The sequence below is a fragment of the Oncorhynchus kisutch genome, linkage group LG5, assembly GCF_002021735.2.
Source record: "Oncorhynchus kisutch isolate 150728-3 linkage group LG5, Okis_V2, whole genome shotgun sequence".
Classification (NCBI taxonomy): Eukaryota; Metazoa; Chordata; class Actinopteri; order Salmoniformes; family Salmonidae; genus Oncorhynchus; species Oncorhynchus kisutch.
The window spans coordinates 69,117,920-69,135,804 of NC_034178.2; the positions used below are offsets into that span (position 1 = coordinate 69,117,920).

The 17,885-nt window shown below is 45.5% G+C and overlaps 1 protein-coding gene across 1 annotated transcript in view; it reads right to left on the reverse strand.

Moving 5' to 3' along the window:
- Positions 1 to 17,885, reverse strand: part of grip2b (glutamate receptor interacting protein 2b) — a 223,823-nt gene that overhangs the window by 35,855 nt on the left and 170,083 nt on the right.

Below are 17,885 nucleotides of genomic sequence, written 5' to 3' on the forward strand. Positions count from 1 at the left end.
TGAGTGGAACGGAGCAACAGGAATGGCATCAAAGACATGGAAACCATGGAAACCATGTGTTTAATGTACATGATACCATTCCACTGACTCCGCTCCAGTCATTACCATGAGCCCGTTCTCCCCAATTAAGTTGCCACTTATCTCCTGTGGTTAACTTAGACAGACTAACACGGACTCGTTTTATACAATTTTAGACCATTGCGTAAATGTATTTGCCTTACCTGTTTTATAATAGTTTGTCATTCTGTGAATACATACATGTCCTTTGCGTATTAGCATTACCAATTATCACAGATTTCAATATGCTCACTAAAAAGGTTATTTTGAGTTTGAGCAATGCAACAACTTTTTAAATGGACAGCCAAAGGCTTGTAGAGGAAGAAAAAAAACGGAGCTTAGAATACCTGTTCTGACTAGTGAGCCTGTAAAGCAGCACAAGCCTCGTGGCCCTGTTGACTTGCAGAATCTAGTCTACCCTGCACTGTCTGGTGTGGAGCACACATTTCCCCCCATCCAATGCCTATAGCAACAGTAGACAGGCCAGGCTGTACTATAGCAACAGTAGACAGGCCAGGCTGTACTATAACAACAGTAGACAGGCCAGGCTGTACTATAACAACAGTAGACAGACCAGGCTGTACTATAGCAACAGTAGACAGACCAGGCTGTACTATAATAACAGTAGACAGGCCAGGCTGTACTATAATAACAGTAGACAGGCCAGGCTGTACTATAGCAACAGTAGACAGGCCAGGCTGTACTATAGCAACAGTAGACAGGCCAGGCTGTACTATAACAACAGTAGACAGGCCAGGCTGTACTATAACAACAGTAGACAGGCCAGGCTGTACTATAGCAACAGTAGACAGGCCAGGCTGTACTATAACAACAGTAGACAGGCCAGGCTGTACTATAACAACAGTAGACAGGCCAGGCTGTACTATAGCAACAGTAGACAGGCCAGGCTGTACTATAACAACAGTAGACAGGCCAGGCTGTACTATAATAACAGTAGACAGGCCAGGCTGTACTATAACAACAGTAGACAGGCCAGGCTGTACTATAATAACAGTAGACAGGCCAGGCTGTACTATAGCAACAGTAGACAGGCCAGGCTGTACTATAACAACAGTAGACAGGCCAGGCTGTACTATAATAACAGTAGACAGGCCAGGCTGTACTATAATAACAGTAGACAGGCCAGGCTGTACTATAATAACAGTAGACAGGCCAGGCTGTACTATAGCAACAGTAGACAGGCCAGGCTGTACTATAACAACAGTAGACAGGCCAGGCTGTACTATAACAACAGTAGACAGGCCAGGCTGTACTATAATAACAGTAGACAGGCCAGGCTGTACTATAACAACAGTAGACAGGCCAGGCTGTACTATAGCAACAGTAGACAGGCCAGGCTGTACTATAATAACAGTAGACAGGCCAAGGTGTACTATAGCAACAGTAGACAGGCCAGGCTGTACTATAGCAACAGTAGACAGGCCAGGCTGTACTATAACAACAGTAGACAGGCCAGGCTGTACTATAACAACAGTAGACAGGCCAGGCTGTACTATAGCAACAGTAGACAGGCCAGGCTGTACTATAGCAACAGTAGACAGGCCAGGCTGTACTATAGCAACAGTAGACAGGCCAGGCTGTACTATAATAACAGTAGACAGGCCAGGCTGTACTATAACAACAGTAGACAGACCAGGCTGTACTATAACAACAGTAGACAGGCCAGGCTGTACTATAGCAACAGTAGACAGGCCAGGCTGTTCTATAACAACAGTAGACAGGCCAGGCTGTACTATAACAACAGTAGACAGGCCAGGCTGTACTATAACAACAGTAGACAGGCCAGGCTGTACTATAACAACAGTAGACAGGCCAGGCTGTACTATAACAACAGTAGACAGGCCAGGCTGTACTATAACAACAGTAGACAGACCAGGCTGTACTATAGCAACAGTAGACAGACCAGGCTGTACTATAATAACAGTAGACAGGCCAGGCTGTACTATAATAACAGTAGACAGGCCAGGCTGTACTATAGCAACAGTAGACAGGCCAGGCTGTACTATAGCAACAGTAGACAGGCCAGGCTGTACTATAACAACAGTAGACAGGCCAGGCTGTACTATAACAACAGTAGACAGGCCAGGCTGTACTATAGCAACAGTAGACAGGCCAGGCTGTACTATAACAACAGTAGACAGGCCAGGCTGTACTATAACAACAGTAGACAGGCCAGGCTGTACTATAGCAACAGTAGACAGGCCAGGCTGTACTATAACAACAGTAGACAGGCCAGGCTGTACTATAATAACAGTAGACAGGCCAGGCTGTACTATAACAACAGTAGACAGGCCAGGCTGTACTATAATAACAGTAGACAGGCCAGGCTGTACTATAGCAACAGTAGACAGGCCAGGCTGTACTATAACAACAGTAGACAGGCCAGGCTGTACTATAATAACAGTAGACAGGCCAGGCTGTACTATAATAACAGTAGACAGGCCAGGCTGTACTATAATAACAGTAGACAGGCCAGGCTGTACTATAGCAACAGTAGACAGGCCAGGCTGTACTATAACAACAGTAGACAGGCCAGGCTGTACTATAACAACAGTAGACAGGCCAGGCTGTACTATAATAACAGTAGACAGGCCAGGCTGTACTATAACAACAGTAGACAGGCCAGGCTGTACTATAGCAACAGTAGACAGGCCAGGCTGTACTATAATAACAGTAGACAGGCCAAGGTGTACTATAGCAACAGTAGACAGGCCAGGCTGTACTATAGCAACAGTAGACAGGCCAGGCTGTACTATAACAACAGTAGACAGGCCAGGCTGTACTATAACAACAGTAGACAGGCCAGGCTGTACTATAGCAACAGTAGACAGGCCAGGCTGTACTATAGCAACAGTAGACAGGCCAGGCTGTACTATAGCAACAGTAGACAGGCCAGGCTGTACTATAATAACAGTAGACAGGCCAGGCTGTACTATAACAACAGTAGACAGACCAGGCTGTACTATAACAACAGTAGACAGGCCAGGCTGTACTATAGCAACAGTAGACAGGCCAGGCTGTTCTATAACAACAGTAGACAGGCCAGGCTGTACTATAACAACAGTAGACAGGCCAGGCTGTACTATAACAACAGTAGACAGGCCAGGCTGTACTATAACAACAGTAGACAGGCCAGGCTGTACTATAGCAACAGTAGACAGGCCAGGCTGTACTATAACAACAGTAGACAGGCCAGGCTGTACTATAATAACAGTAGACAGGCCAGGCTGTACTATAACAACAGTAGACAGGCCAGGCTGTACTATAATAACAGTAGACAGGCCAGGCTGTACTATAGCAACAGTAGACAGGCCAGGCTGTACTATAACAACAGTAGACAGGCCAGGCTGTACTATAATAACAGTAGACAGGCCAGGCTGTACTATAATAACAGTAGACAGGCCAGGCTGTACTATAATAACAGTAGACAGGCCAGGCTGTACTATAGCAACAGTAGACAGGCCAGGCTGTACTATAACAACAGTAGACAGGCCAGGCTGTACTATAACAACAGTAGACAGGCCAGGCTGTACTATAATAACAGTAGACAGGCCAGGCTGTACTATAACAACAGTAGACAGGCCAGGCTGTACTATAGCAACAGTAGACAGGCCAGGCTGTACTATAATAACAGTAGACAGGCCAAGGTGTACTATAGCAACAGTAGACAGGCCAGGCTGTACTATAGCAACAGTAGACAGGCCAGGCTGTACTATAATAACAGTAGACAGGCCAGGCTGTACTATAACAACAGTAGACAGACCAGGCTGTACTATAACAACAGTAGACAGGCCAGGCTGTACTATAGCAACAGTAGACAGGCCAGGCTGTTCTATAACAACAGTAGACAGGCCAGGCTGTACTATAACAACAGTAGACAGGCCAGGCTGTACTATAGCAACAGTAGACAGGCCAGGCTGTACTATAGCAACAGTAGACAGGCCAGGCTGTACTATAGCAACAGTAGACAGACCAGGCTGTACTATAGCAACAGTAGACAGGCCAGGCTGTACTATAGCAACAGTAGACAGGCCAGGCTGTACTATAGCAACAGTAGACAGGCCAGGCTGTACTATAGCAACAGTAGACAGGCCAGGCTGTACTATAGCAACAGTAGACAGGCCAGGCTGTACTATAGCAACAGTAGACAGGCCAGGCTGTACTATAGCAACAGTAGACAGGCCAGGCTGTACTATAGCAACAGTAGACAGGCCAGGCTGTACTATAGCAACAGTAGACAGGCCAGGCTGTACTATAGCAACAGTAGACAGGCCAGGCTGTACTATAACAACAGTAGACAGGCCAGGCTGTACTATAGCAACAGTAGACAGGCCAGGCTGTACTATAACAACAGTAGACAGGCCAGGCTGTACTATAGCAACAGTAGACAGGCCAGGCTGTACTATAGCAACAGTAGACAGGCCAGGCTGTACTATAACAACAGTAGACAGGCCAGGCTGTACTATAACAACAGTAGACAGGCCAGGCTGTACTATAGCAACAGTAGACAGGCCAGGCTGTACTATAACAACAGTAGACAGGCCAGGCTGTACTATAGCAACAGTAGACAGGCCAGGCTGTACTATAGCAACAGTAGACAGGCCAGGCTGTACTATAACAACAGTAGACAGGCCAGGCTGTACTATAACAACAGTAGACAGGCCAGGCTGTACTATAACAACAGTAGACAGGCCAGGCTGTACTATAACAACAGTAGACAGGCCAGGCTGTACTATAGCAACAGTAGACAGGCCAGGCTGTACTATAGCAACAGTAGACAGGCCAGGCTGTACTATAACAACAGTAGACAGACCAGGCTGTACTATAGCAACAGTAGACAGGCCAGCCTGTACTATAGCAACAGTAGACAGGCCAGGCTGTACTATAGCAACAGTAGACAGGCCAGGCTGTACTATAGCAACAGTAGACAGGCCAGGCTGTACTATAGCAACAGTAGACAGGCCAGGCTGTACTATAACAACAGTAGACAGGCCAGGCTGTACTATAGCAACAGTAGACAGGCCAGGCTGTACTATAACAACAGTAGACAGGCCAGGGCAGATAGTGGCAGGGGTACCTGTACCAGACAGTGGGAGACAGGCCAGGGCAGATAGTGGCAGGGGTACCTGTACCAGACAGTGGGAGACAGGCCAGGGCAGACAGTAGGAGACAGGCCAGGGCAGATAGTGGCAGGGGTACCTGTACCAGACAGTGGGAGACAGGCCAGGGCAGATAGTGGCAGGGGTACCTGTACCAGACAGTGGGAGACAGGCCAGGGCAGACAGTAGGAGACAGGCCAGGGCAGATAGTGGCAGGGGTACCTGTACCAGACAGTGGGAGACAGGCCAGGGCAGACAGTAGGAGACAGGCCAGGGCAGATAGTGGCAGGGGTACCTGTACCAGACAGTGGGAGACAGGCCAGGGCAGACAGTAGGAGACAGGCCAGGGCAGATAGTGGCAGGGGTACCTGTACCAGACAGTGGGAGACAGGCCAGGGCAGACAGTAGGAGACAGGCCAGGGCAGATAGTTTATTTATTTTTATTTTATTTAACTCTGCATCGCGGAGTCGCCTCTTCACTGTTGACGTTGACAGTTAAGAACACATTCTTATTTTCAATGACGGCCTGGGAACAGTGGGTTAACTGCCTGTTCAGGGGCAGAACGACAGATTTGTACCTTGTCAGCTCGGGGGTTTGAACTCACAACCTTCCGGTTACTAGTCCAACGCTCTAACCACTAGGCTACCCTGCCGCCCCAAGTGGCAGGGGTACCTGTACCAGACAGTGGGAGACAGGCCAGGGTAGACAGTGGGAGACTGGCCAGGGTAGACAGTGGGAGACTGGCCAGGGCAGACAGTGGGAGACAGGCCAGGGCAGACAGTGGGAGACAGGCCAGGGCAGACAGTGGGAGACAGGCCAGGGCAGACAGTGGGAGACAGGCCAGGGAAGACAGTGGGAGACAGGCCAGGGCAGACAGTGGGAGACAGGCCAGGGCAGACTGTGGGAGACAGGCCAGGGAAGATAGTGGGAGACAGGCCAGGGCAGACAGTGGGAGACAGGCCAGGGCAGATAGTGAACAGATCGCCGGGTGGGATACAAGCAGCAGTGCAGCATACAACAGGAGTAGGAGTCACACCCGCTTGGGAATAGCTTTTGTTCGGGAGGCTGAGTAGGAGAGGAGGCGTTCAACCTTACCAGACCAGTGCGGTTGGAGCAGATGAAGTGTCCGAAGTGGAAAAGCTAAATGAAAAACTTTGGGCTAAGACAAAACCAAGACACAGGTAAAACTGCTAAATTCCAAAGCCAGATCAAACGACAATTAAAGTAAAAAATGAAAAGGTAAATTCTGTTCCAGCAGCGTACTTCACATGGGCCTTAGACACTATCGACCATGCACAACTTCTACACTCTCTAAGCAGACTAGGCACTTCAAAGCACATCTGGCTCTTAATCCGCAGCTACTGCATCAAACAGTCAGTACAGGCTGGGGTCCCCCAAGGCAGAGACCTAGCCCCACTCCTGTTTGTTCTCTGCACTAGACAAACATGATGTCATCTAGTGTTGAACCCATCGAGTATGTTGAGGATCTGACCCTTTCTGAACATCTCTCTACCAGGCCAGATGCAGCATGGGGTCAGACAAACTGCCTCACAGCCAATGCACTTAAATCCAAAGACATGGTTATTATCTTCAGGAAGCCTCAAAACAGAGGACTCCTCCTCCTGTTGTCCTGAACGGCAAGGCAGTGGAACGTGTGGACACCTTTAAGCTCCTTGGGGTGCAGCTCTCCTATGACCTCTCATGGGATGCCCAGGTCAGATACGTGCTGAAGAAGCCCCAGGCCAGGAGCGCTGGTCTTCAGATGTTCTGACGCACACATAAAGTACCAGTCAAAGGTTTGGACACACCTACTCAGTTTTTCTTTATTTTTCAAACTATTTTCTACATTGTAGAATAATAGTGAAGACATCAAAACTATGAAATAACACATATGGAAGCAAAGAAGTAGTAAGCAAAGAAGTGTTAAACTACCATTTGCCTTGATGACAGCTTTGTACACTCTTGGCATATAGTAAAAATAAAGAAAAACCCTTGAATGAGTAGGTTTGTCCAAACTTTTGACTGGTACTGTATATGACATTTACCTGTCCTGGAATATGCTTCACCTGTCTTGGAACATGATCACCTGTCTTGGAATATGCTTCACCTGTTTGGACAGATCTCCCAAAGCTCCTGATGAAAGACATGGAAGGCCTTCAGAGAAGATCATGAATACCCTATGACTCATTCCCTAGGCTGGAGGCAAAAAGAGACGAGGCCACAAGATGAGAGTTCACTTGTCTACTGAAGGAGGGGACCCATCCATTTTTCTAGGCTCTGACCACAAAACCAAACCACAGCCAATCAGCAGCACAACAAGACACCAGCTGAACTTTCTGCCTACAGCGTAAAGCCTGACCCTGTAGTGTAGCTGTGGTAATTTCTTCAATTCGTAACTGGAATGTTCAAAGAAATCTGAACTTTTAACCCCAAAATAAATCACTTTTTAGATAACTAGTGTGTTTTTATGTATGACCACCGTTCAAAGGTTTGGGGTCACTTAGAAATGTCCTTGTTTTTGAAAGAAAAGCACATTTGTTGTCCATTAAAACAACATCAAATTGATCAGAAATACAGTGCAGACAGTGTTAATGTTGTAAATGACTATTGTAGCTGAACAAGAGGACACATACATTAGAGTGTCTAGTTTGAGAAAAAGAGAAAGCCTTCAACTGGCAGCTTCATTAAATTGTACCCGCAAAACACCAGTCTCAACGTCAACAGTGAAGAGGCGACTTCAGGACGCTGACCTTCTAGGCAGAGTTGCAAAGAAAAAGCCATATCTCAGACTGGCCAATAAAAAGAAAAGATTAAGATGGGCAAAAGAACACAGACACTGGACAGAAGGACTCTGCCTAGAAGGCCAGCATCGCGGAGTCGCCTCTTCACTGTTGACGTTGACACTGGTGTTTTGCGGGTACTATTTAATGAAGCTGCCAGTTGAGGACATGTGAGGCTTCTGTTTCTCAAACTAGACATTCTAATGTACTTGTCCTCTTGCTCAGTTGTGCACCGAGGCCTCCCACTCCTCTTTCTATTCTGGTTAGAGACAGTTTGCCCTGTTCTGTGAAGGGAGTAGTACACAGTGTTGTACGAGATCTTCAGTTTCTTGGCAATTTCTCGCATGGAATAGCCTTCATTTCTTAGAACAAGAATAGACTGACGAGTTTCAGAAGAAAGTACTTTGTTTCTGGTCATTTGAGCCTGTTGTCAAACCCACAAATACTGATGCTCCAGATACTCAACTAGTCTAAAGAAGGCCATTTTTATTGCTTCTGCACTACAGTTTTCAGCTGTGCTAACATAATTGCAAAATGATTTTCTAATGATCAATTAGCATATTAAAATTATAAAATTGGATTAGCAACGTGCCATTGGAACAAAGGAGTGATGGTTGATGATAATGGGCCTCTGTACGCCTATGTAGATATTCCATTAAAAATCAGCCGTTTCCAGCTACAAAAGTCATTTACAACATTAACAATGTCTACACTGTATTTCTGAGCAATTTGATGTTATTTTAATGGACAAAAGTGTTTGCTTTTCTTTCAAAAACAAGGACATTTCTCAGTGACCCCCAACTTTTGAACGATAGTGTACATGTATTGAATATGTCTATTTCAGAGTGGTCCTTAACATGTAAAGAACATCTCATTTCTTGCATTGATGTCTTAAATACTAAACTTGAACTTGAACCTGTCCCTGACCCAGTCTGTAATACCTAAATGTTTCAAGCAGACCTCCATAGTCAAGGTAACCTATGGCCTGTCACTGCGGCCGAGCTCTCTGCCTTCCAGGACCTACTGTATATACTAGACGGTGTCAGAGGAAGGCCCAAAATATTTTCAAAGACTCCAGCCACCCAAGCCATAGACTGTTCTCTCTGTTATCGCATGGCAAGCGGTACCGATGCATCAAGTCTGGAACCAACAGAACCTTGAACAGCTTCTACCCCCCCCAAGCCATAAGACTGCTAAAGTTACTCGGACAATCTGCATTGACCCCCTTTTGCAGTGGTGAAAGAAGTACTCAATTGTCATACTTGAGTAAAAGTAAAGATACCTTAATAGAAAAATTGAAAAAATGAAGTTAAAGTGAAAGTCACCCAGTAGAATACTTGAGTAAGTCTACTTGAGTAAGTCTACTTGAGTAAGTCTACTTGAGTAAAAGTCTAAAACGATTTGGTTTTAGATATACTTAAGTATCAAAAGTAAATATAATTGCAAAAATATACTTAAGTATTAAAAGTAAAAGTAAAATAATTTCAAATCCCTTAAATTAAGCAAACCAGATTGCACAATTTTCTAGTATTTAAAAAAATTGACGGATAGCCAGGGGCACACTCCAACACGCATACATAATATATAACCAAAATATTTGTGTTTCGTGAGTCTGCCAGATCAGAGGCCTACTGTATATGTACCTACAAATCTACCTCAACTACCTCGTACCCCTGCACATATCGACTCGGTACTGGTACCCCGTGGTATGTAGCCAGGTTATCGTCACTCATTGTGTAGTTATTCCTTGTGTTCTAACTTGTTGTATATTTTTCTCTCTGTATTGTTGGGAAGGGCCCATAAATCAGCATTTCACTGTTAGTCCACACCTGTTGTTTGTGAAGCATGTGACAAATACAATTACATTTGATTTGATATTGGCATAGTCAAATAAACATTAAACTGCTTTTTCATGCTGAAACCCTCATATTAAACACCCATGTTCAAGGTGATGGTTTATATTCAGGATAATGTTTTACAGTTTTGTGATTTAATTATTTATTTAAAAATCATCTTATTTTACATGTGATAAGGCCACATAGTCGGTCAGAGATAATTAGACACTTAAAAAAATATATGTATTTTTTAATCTGAAGTACCCGAAAAGGCCACAAGGAGTCATCTTGTAAAATTAAACCCTGACAGCTAACAAAATTCTGGTAGTTTACTGGTAAACGTTGAAGTGTCCATTACATTTTTTCAATTGCTAACATGCAATGGTCAAAACTGAAGTCACATTGTCAAAACGCTTCACACAATCAGCAAAACAGAAGTGTATGTGGACCAAACTGTGAATCATTTTTCATTGTTTCACACAAAATGCATTCAATGACCACATTCTCCGAAATCCATCAACTCTGTTCTCATTCATACTCCACCACCTGTAAAACTATATATTTGCAGCACATGTTTTCAAATGCTAATACACTGTTTCCAAAACTGTTGAAAACACATTCAAAACAGAATGATGGCAAATGTTGTGCATTTCTGCAGTAACCAGACTGAAAACATATAGAATATCTCAGCAGAATGCTTATTCATTCCAAACACAGCTGATTGCAGTTTCAGCTGAAAGCCGACCCAAGTGTCCTGTTTTTAGTCTCGTTACCAAACAGACAAAAGAGGACGGCTTCGGAAGGATTTAGTTTGGAAACGTGGATCAAGGAAGACAGGTTGGTGGAGAAAGAAGAGTAGCAGGGAGAGGGAGACAGGTTGGTGGGGAGAGAAGAGTAGCAGGGAGAGGGAGACAGGTTGGTGGGGAGAGAAGAGTGGCAGGGAGAGGAAGACAGGTTGGTGGGGAGAGAAGAGTGGCAGGGAGAGGGAGACAGGTTGGTGGGGAGAGAAGAGTAGCAGGGAGAGGGAGACAGGTTGGTGGGGAGAGAAGAGTGGCAGGGAGAGGGAGACAGGTTGGTGGAGAAAGAAGAGTAGCAGGGAGAGGAAGACAGGTTGGTGGGGAGAGAAGAGTGGCAGGGAGAGGAAGACAGGTTGGTGGGGAGAGAAGAGTGGCAGGGAGAGGAAGACAGGTTGGTGGAGAAAGAAGAGTAGCAGGGAGAGGAAGACAGGTTGGTGGAGAAAGAAGAGTGGCAGGGAGAGGAAGACAGGTTGGTGGGGAGAGAAGAGTGTCAGGGAGAGGGAGAGGAAGACAGGTTGGTGGGGAGAGAAGAGTAGCAGGGAGAGGAAGACAGGTTGGTGGAGAAAGAAGAGTGGCAGGGAGAGGAAGACAGGTTGGTGGGGAGAGAAGAGTGGCAGGGAGAGGGAGACAGGTTGGTGGGGAGAGAAGAGTGGCAGGGAGAGGGAGACAGGTTGGTGGAGAGAAGAGTGGCAGGGAGAGGGAGAGGGAGACAGGTTGGTGGGGAGAGAAGAGTGGCAGGGAGAGGGAGACAGGTTGGTGGGGAGAGAAGAGTGGCAGGGAGAGGGAGACAGGTTGGTGGGGAGAGAAGAGTGGCAGGGAGAGGAAGACAGGTTGGTGGGGAGAGAAGAGTGGCAGGGAGAGGAAGACAGGTTGGTGGGGAGAGAAGAGTGGCAAGGAGATGAAGACAGGTTGGTGGGGAGAGAAGAGTGGCAGGGAGAGGAAGACAGGTTGGTGGGGAGAGAAGAGTAGCAGGGAGAGGAAGACAGGTTGGTGGGGAGAGAAGAGTAGCAGGGAGAGGGAGACAGGTTGGTGGGGAGAGAAGAGTGGCAGGGAGAGGAAGACAGGTTGGTGGGGAGAGAAGAGTAGCAGGGAGAGGAAGACAGGTTGGTGGGGAGAGAAGAGTAGCAGGGAGAGGGAGACAGGTTGGTGGGGAGAGAAGAGTGGCAGGGAGAGCAAGACAGGTTGGTGGGGATAGAAGAGTGGCAGGGAGAGGGAGACAGGTTGGTGGAGAAAGAAGAGTAGCAGGGAGAGGGAGACAGGTTGGTGGAGAGAAGAGTGGCAGGGAGAGGGAGAATGTGTGAAGGACAAATGAGAGGAAGAGATAAGGGCAACAATTATTGACCATGTTGTAAACCATGTTGTAAACCATGTTGTAAACCATGTTGTAAACTATGTTGTAAACCATGTTGTAAACCATGTTGTAAACCATGTTGTAAACCATGTTGTAAACTGTTGTAAACCATGTTGTAAACCATGCTGTAAACCATGTTGTAAACCATGTTGTAAACCATGCTGTAAACCATGTTGTAAACTGTTGTAAACTATGTTGTAAACCATGTTGTAAACCATGCTGTAAACCATGCTGTAAACTATGTTGTAAACCATGTTGTAAACCATGCTGTAAACCATGCTGTAAACTATGTTGTAAACCATGTTGTAAACCATGTTGTAAACCATGTTGTAAACTATGTTGTAAACCATGTTGTAAACCGTGTTGTAAACCATGTTGTAAACTGTTGTAAACCATGTTGTAAACCATGTTGTAAACCATGTTGTAAACTGTTGTAAACCATGTTGTAAACCATGCTGTAAACCATGTTGTAAACCATGTTGTAAACCATGTTGTAAACCATGTTGTAAACCATGTTGTAAACCAAGTTGTAAACCATGTTGTAAACTGTTGTAAACCATGTTGTAAACCATGTTGTAAACCATGTTGTAAACCATGTTGTAAACTATGTTGTAAACTATGCTGTAAACTATGGTCTCTCTTGGAGAGAGGCCGGTTTAAGGGTGCAACCAACCAGCATCCAACAGTTGCATCAATAGTACGAATTTTCCGGCAAAACTACAGGTGAGATGTACATCCGTCAATGATAATTGAACTACATATTACAGTACAATACAGCATGGTCACATTTTTACATGTACTGACATTTCGAAATATATTGATTGTTTTGTGTATTTCAGTAGGATCCAAAGGTTGCCTCCCACAGGAGGGTGAGGCAGAATATTATCAGATGCGCAGGAAATTGCCATTGTTGACATAGTAATTGTCAACATTGCAATAAAACTGCGGGAAATCCGGGACAGAGTGCTGGCAGACAAAATCACTTTTGGGAATGTGAATACGGTCAGCACAACGACAATTGCCAGAGTCCTAGAGAAACCTCAAACAAGAATGAAGCAGATGTACACTGTACCCTTTGAGAGAAATGGTGAACATGTGAAAGAACTCTGGTATGAATATGTCCAGGTAAGATGTCTGTTCAATAAACAAACAGGGTACATACACAGCTATACATAATGTAAAGTACTGTGAAACTGTGGATTCACTGTATTTTAGAGAGTAATGGAGATGGAAGCCAGGCAAACTGCACATACATTCATCTTTGTGGATGACGCTGGATTCAACCTGGCAAAAACCGTATGTGAAGAAATGTGATTGGATAGAGAGCAACCGTAGATGTCCCAGGCCAGAGAGGAGCTAACATCACAATGTGATTGGACACAGAGCAACCGTAGATGTCCCAGGCCAGAGAGGAGCTAACATCACAATGTGATTGGACAGAGAGCAACCGTAGATGTCCCAGGCCAGAGAGGAGCTAACATCACAATGTGATTGGACACAGAGCAACCGTAGATGTCCCAGGCCAGAGAGGAGCTAACATCACAATGTGATTGGACAGAGAGCAACCGTAGATGTCCCAGGCCAGAGAGGAGCTAACATCACAATGTGTGCAGCACCGTCCAATGATGGTTTGCTGTTACACAAATCACTCATTGGCCCCTACAATACAGAGAGGCTCAGTTATTTTCTGGATGACCTGCATAATCGACTTGTGCCAGTGGAGGAGAGGGGCAAGAAACTCCCCCCTACATTAGTTGTTGTGTGGGATAATGTGGCATTCCACCACTCTGCTGCACTACCTTCGTTGTTGTGTGGGATAATGTGGCATTCCACCACTCTGCTGCACTACCTTCGTTGTTGTGTGGGATAATGTGGCATTCCACCACTCTGCTGCACTACCTTCGTTGTTGTGTGGGATAATGTGGCATTCCACCACTCTGCTGCACTACCTTCGTTGTTGTGTGGAATAATGTGGCATTCCACCACTCTGCTGCACTACCTTCGTTGTTGTGTGGAATAATGTGGCATTCCACCACTCTGCTGCACTACCTTCGTTGTTGTGTGGGATAATGTGGCATTCCACCACTCTGCTGCACTACCTTCGTTGTTGTGTGGAATAATGTGGCATTCCACCACTCTGCTGCACTACCTTCGTTGTTGTGTGGGATAATGTGGCATTCCACCACTCTGCTGCACTACCTTCGTTGTTGTGTGGGATAATGTGGCATTCCACCACTCTGCTGCACTACCTTCGTTGTTGTGTGGGATAATGTGGCATTCCACCACTCTGCTGCACTACCTTCGTTGTTGTGTGGGATACTGTGGCATTCCACCACTCTGCTGCACTACCTTCGTTGTTGTGTGGGATAATGTGGCATTCCACCACTCTGCTGCACTACCTTCGTTGTTGTGTGGGATAATGTGGCATTCCACCACTCTGCTGCAGTCACAGACTGGTTTGTTGCAAATCCCAGGATGTCAGTACTGTTCCTGCCTCCATACTCCCCTTCTAAACCCCTTAGAGGAGTTTTTCTCAGCGTGGAGTTGGAAGGTTTATGACCACCATCCACATCACCAGATGTCCTTACTGGATGGTATGAATGCAGGGTGTGGAGACACTTCTCCCAAAGACTGCCATGGTGTGGAGACACTTCTCCTAAAGACTGGCAGGGTGTAGAGACACTTCTCCTGAAGACTGGCAGGGTGTGGAGACACTTCTCCTGAAGACTGGCAGGGTGTGGAGACACTTCTCCTAAAGACTGCCAGGGTGTGGAGACACTTCTCCTAAAGACAGGCAGGGTGTGGAGACACTTCTCCTGAAGACTGGCAGTGTGTGGAGACACTTCTCCTGAAGACTGCCAGGGTGTGGAGACACTTCTCGAAGACTGGCAGGGTGTGGAGACACTTCTCCTGAAGACTGGCAGGGTGTGGAGACAATTCTCCTGAAGACTGTCAGGGTGTGGAGACACTTCTCCTGAAGACTGTCAAAGTGTGGAGACACTTCTCCTGAAGACTGCCAGGGTGTGGAGACACTTCTCCTGAAGACTGTTAGGGTGTGGAGACACTTCAACTGAAGACTGTTAGGGTTAGACATTCCAGAAGACACTTTCCAAGATGCATCGCCAGAGAAGAAATAAGATGTGATGTTGATGAGAACTTGTGGCCAAATGCAGAAGAGAGGGAGAACTAGAACTCTCACAGGACTGTACAGTATGAGTGATTATACTATACATATTGATGAGAGCTAGAACCCTCACAGTACTGTACAGTATGAGTGATTATAGTAGACATGTTGATGAGAACTAGAACCCTCACAGTACTGTACAGTATGAGTGATTATACTAGACATGTTGATGAGAACTAGAACCATCACAGTAGTGTACAGTATGAGTGATTATACTATACATGTTGATGAGAACTAGAACCCTCACAGTACTGTACAGTATGAGTGATTATACATGTTGATGAGAACTAGAACCCTCACAGTACCATACAGTATGAGTGATTATACTATACATGTTGATGATGATTTGATTGGGATTCTCTGCCTCTAACCCTATTACAGGGGCTGAGTCACTGGCTTACTGGGGCTCTCTCATGCCGTCCCTGGAAGGGGTGCGTCACCTGAGTGGGTTGATTCACTGATGTGGTCATCCTGTCTGGGTTGGCGCCCCCCCTTGGGTTGTGCCATGGCGGAGATCTTTGTGGGCTATACTCAGCCTTGTCTCAGGATGGTAAGTTGGTGGTTGAAGATATCCCTCTAGTGGTGTGGGAGCTGTGCTTTGGCAAAGTGGGTGGGGTTATATCCTTCCTGTTTGGCCCTGTCCGGGGGTGTCCTCGGATGGGGCCACAGTGTCTCCTGACCCCTCCTGTATCAGCCTCCAGTATTTATGCTGCAGTAGTTTATGTGTCGGGGGGCTAGGGTCAGTTTGTTATATCTGGAGTACTTCTCCTATCCTATTCGGTGTCCTGTGTGAATCTAAGTGTGCGTTCTCTAATTCTCTCCTTCTCTCTTTCTTTCTCTCTCTCAGAGGACCTGAGCCCTAGGACCATGCCCCAGGACTACCTGACATGATGACTCCTTGCTGTCCCCAGTCCACCTGGCCGTGCTGCTGCTCCAGTTTCAACTGTTCTGCCTTATTATTATTCGACCATACTGGTCATTTATGAACATTTGAACATCTTGGCCATGTTCTGTTATAATCTCCACCCGGCACAGCCAGAAGAGGACTGGCCACCCCACATAGCCTGGTTCCTCTCTAGGTTTCTTCCTAGGTTTTGGCCTTTCTAGGGAGTTTTTCCTAGCCACCGTGCTTCTACACCTGCATTGCTTGCTGTTTGGGGTTTTAGGCTGGGTTTCTGTACAGCACTTTGAGATATCAGCTGATGTACGAAGGGCTATATAAATCAATTGATTTGATTTGATTTGATTTACGAGTGTTATATTATACACGTTGATGAGAACTAGAACCCTCACGGTACCGTACAGTATGAGTGCTTATAGATGTTGATGAGAACCAGAACCCTCACAGTACTGTACAGTATGAGTGCTTATAGATGTTGATGAGAACCAGAACCCTCACAGTACTGTACAGTATGAGTGCTTATACATGTTGATGAGAACCAGAACTCTCACAGTACTGTACAGTATGAGTGATTATACATGTTGATGAGAACTAGAACCCTCACAGTACCATACAGTATGAGTGATTATACTATACATGTTGCTCTAGTTTCAACTGTTCTGCCTTATTATTATTCGACCATGCTGGTCATTTATGAACATTGAACATCTTTGCCATGTTCTGTTATAATCTCCACCCGGCACAGCCAGAAGAGGACTGGCCACCCCACATAGCCTGGTTCCTCTCTAGGTTTCTTCCTAGGTATTGGCCTTTCTAGGGAGTTTTTCCTAGCCACCGTGCTTCTACACCTGCATTGCTTGCTGTTTGGGGTTTTAGGCTGGGTTTCTGTACAGCACTTTGAGATATCAGCTGATGTACGAAGGGCTATATAAATAAATTTGATTTGATTTGATTTGATGAGAACCAGAACCCTCACAGTACTGTACAGTATGAGTGATTATACTATACATGTTGATGAGAACCAGAACCCTCACAGTACTGTACAGTATGAGTGATTATACATGTTGATGAGAACCAGAACCCTCACAGTACTGTACAGTATGAGTGATTATACATGTTGATGAGAACCAGAACCCTCACAGTACTGTACAGTATGAGTGATTATACAATACATGTTGATGAGAACTAGAACCCTCACAGTACCATACAGTATGAGTGATTATACATGTTGATGAGAACTAGAAACCTCACAGTACCATACAGTATGAGTGATTATACATGTTGATGAGAACTAGAACCCTCACAGTACCATACAGTATGAGTGATTATACTATACATGTTGATGAGAACCAGAACCCTCACAGTACTGTACAGTATGAGTGATTATACTATACATGTTGATGAGAACCAGAACCCTCACAGTACTGTACAGTATGAGTGATTATACATGTTGATGAGAACTAGAACCCTCACAGTACTGTACAGTATGAGTGATTATACATGTTGATGAGAACTAGAACCCTCACAGTACCATACAGTATGAGTGATTATACATGTTGATGAGAACCAGAACCCTCACAGTACCATACAGTATGAGTGATTATACATGTTGATGAGAACCAGAACCCTCACAGTACCATACAGTATGAGTGATTATACATGTTGATGAGAACCAGAACCCTCACAGTACTGTACAGTATGAGTGATTATACATGTTGATGAGAACCAGAACCCTCACAGTACCATACAGTATGAGTGATTATACATGTTGATGAGAACTAGAACCCTCACAGTACCATACAGTATGAGTGATTATACATGTTGATGAGAACCAGAACCCTCACAGTACCATACAGTAT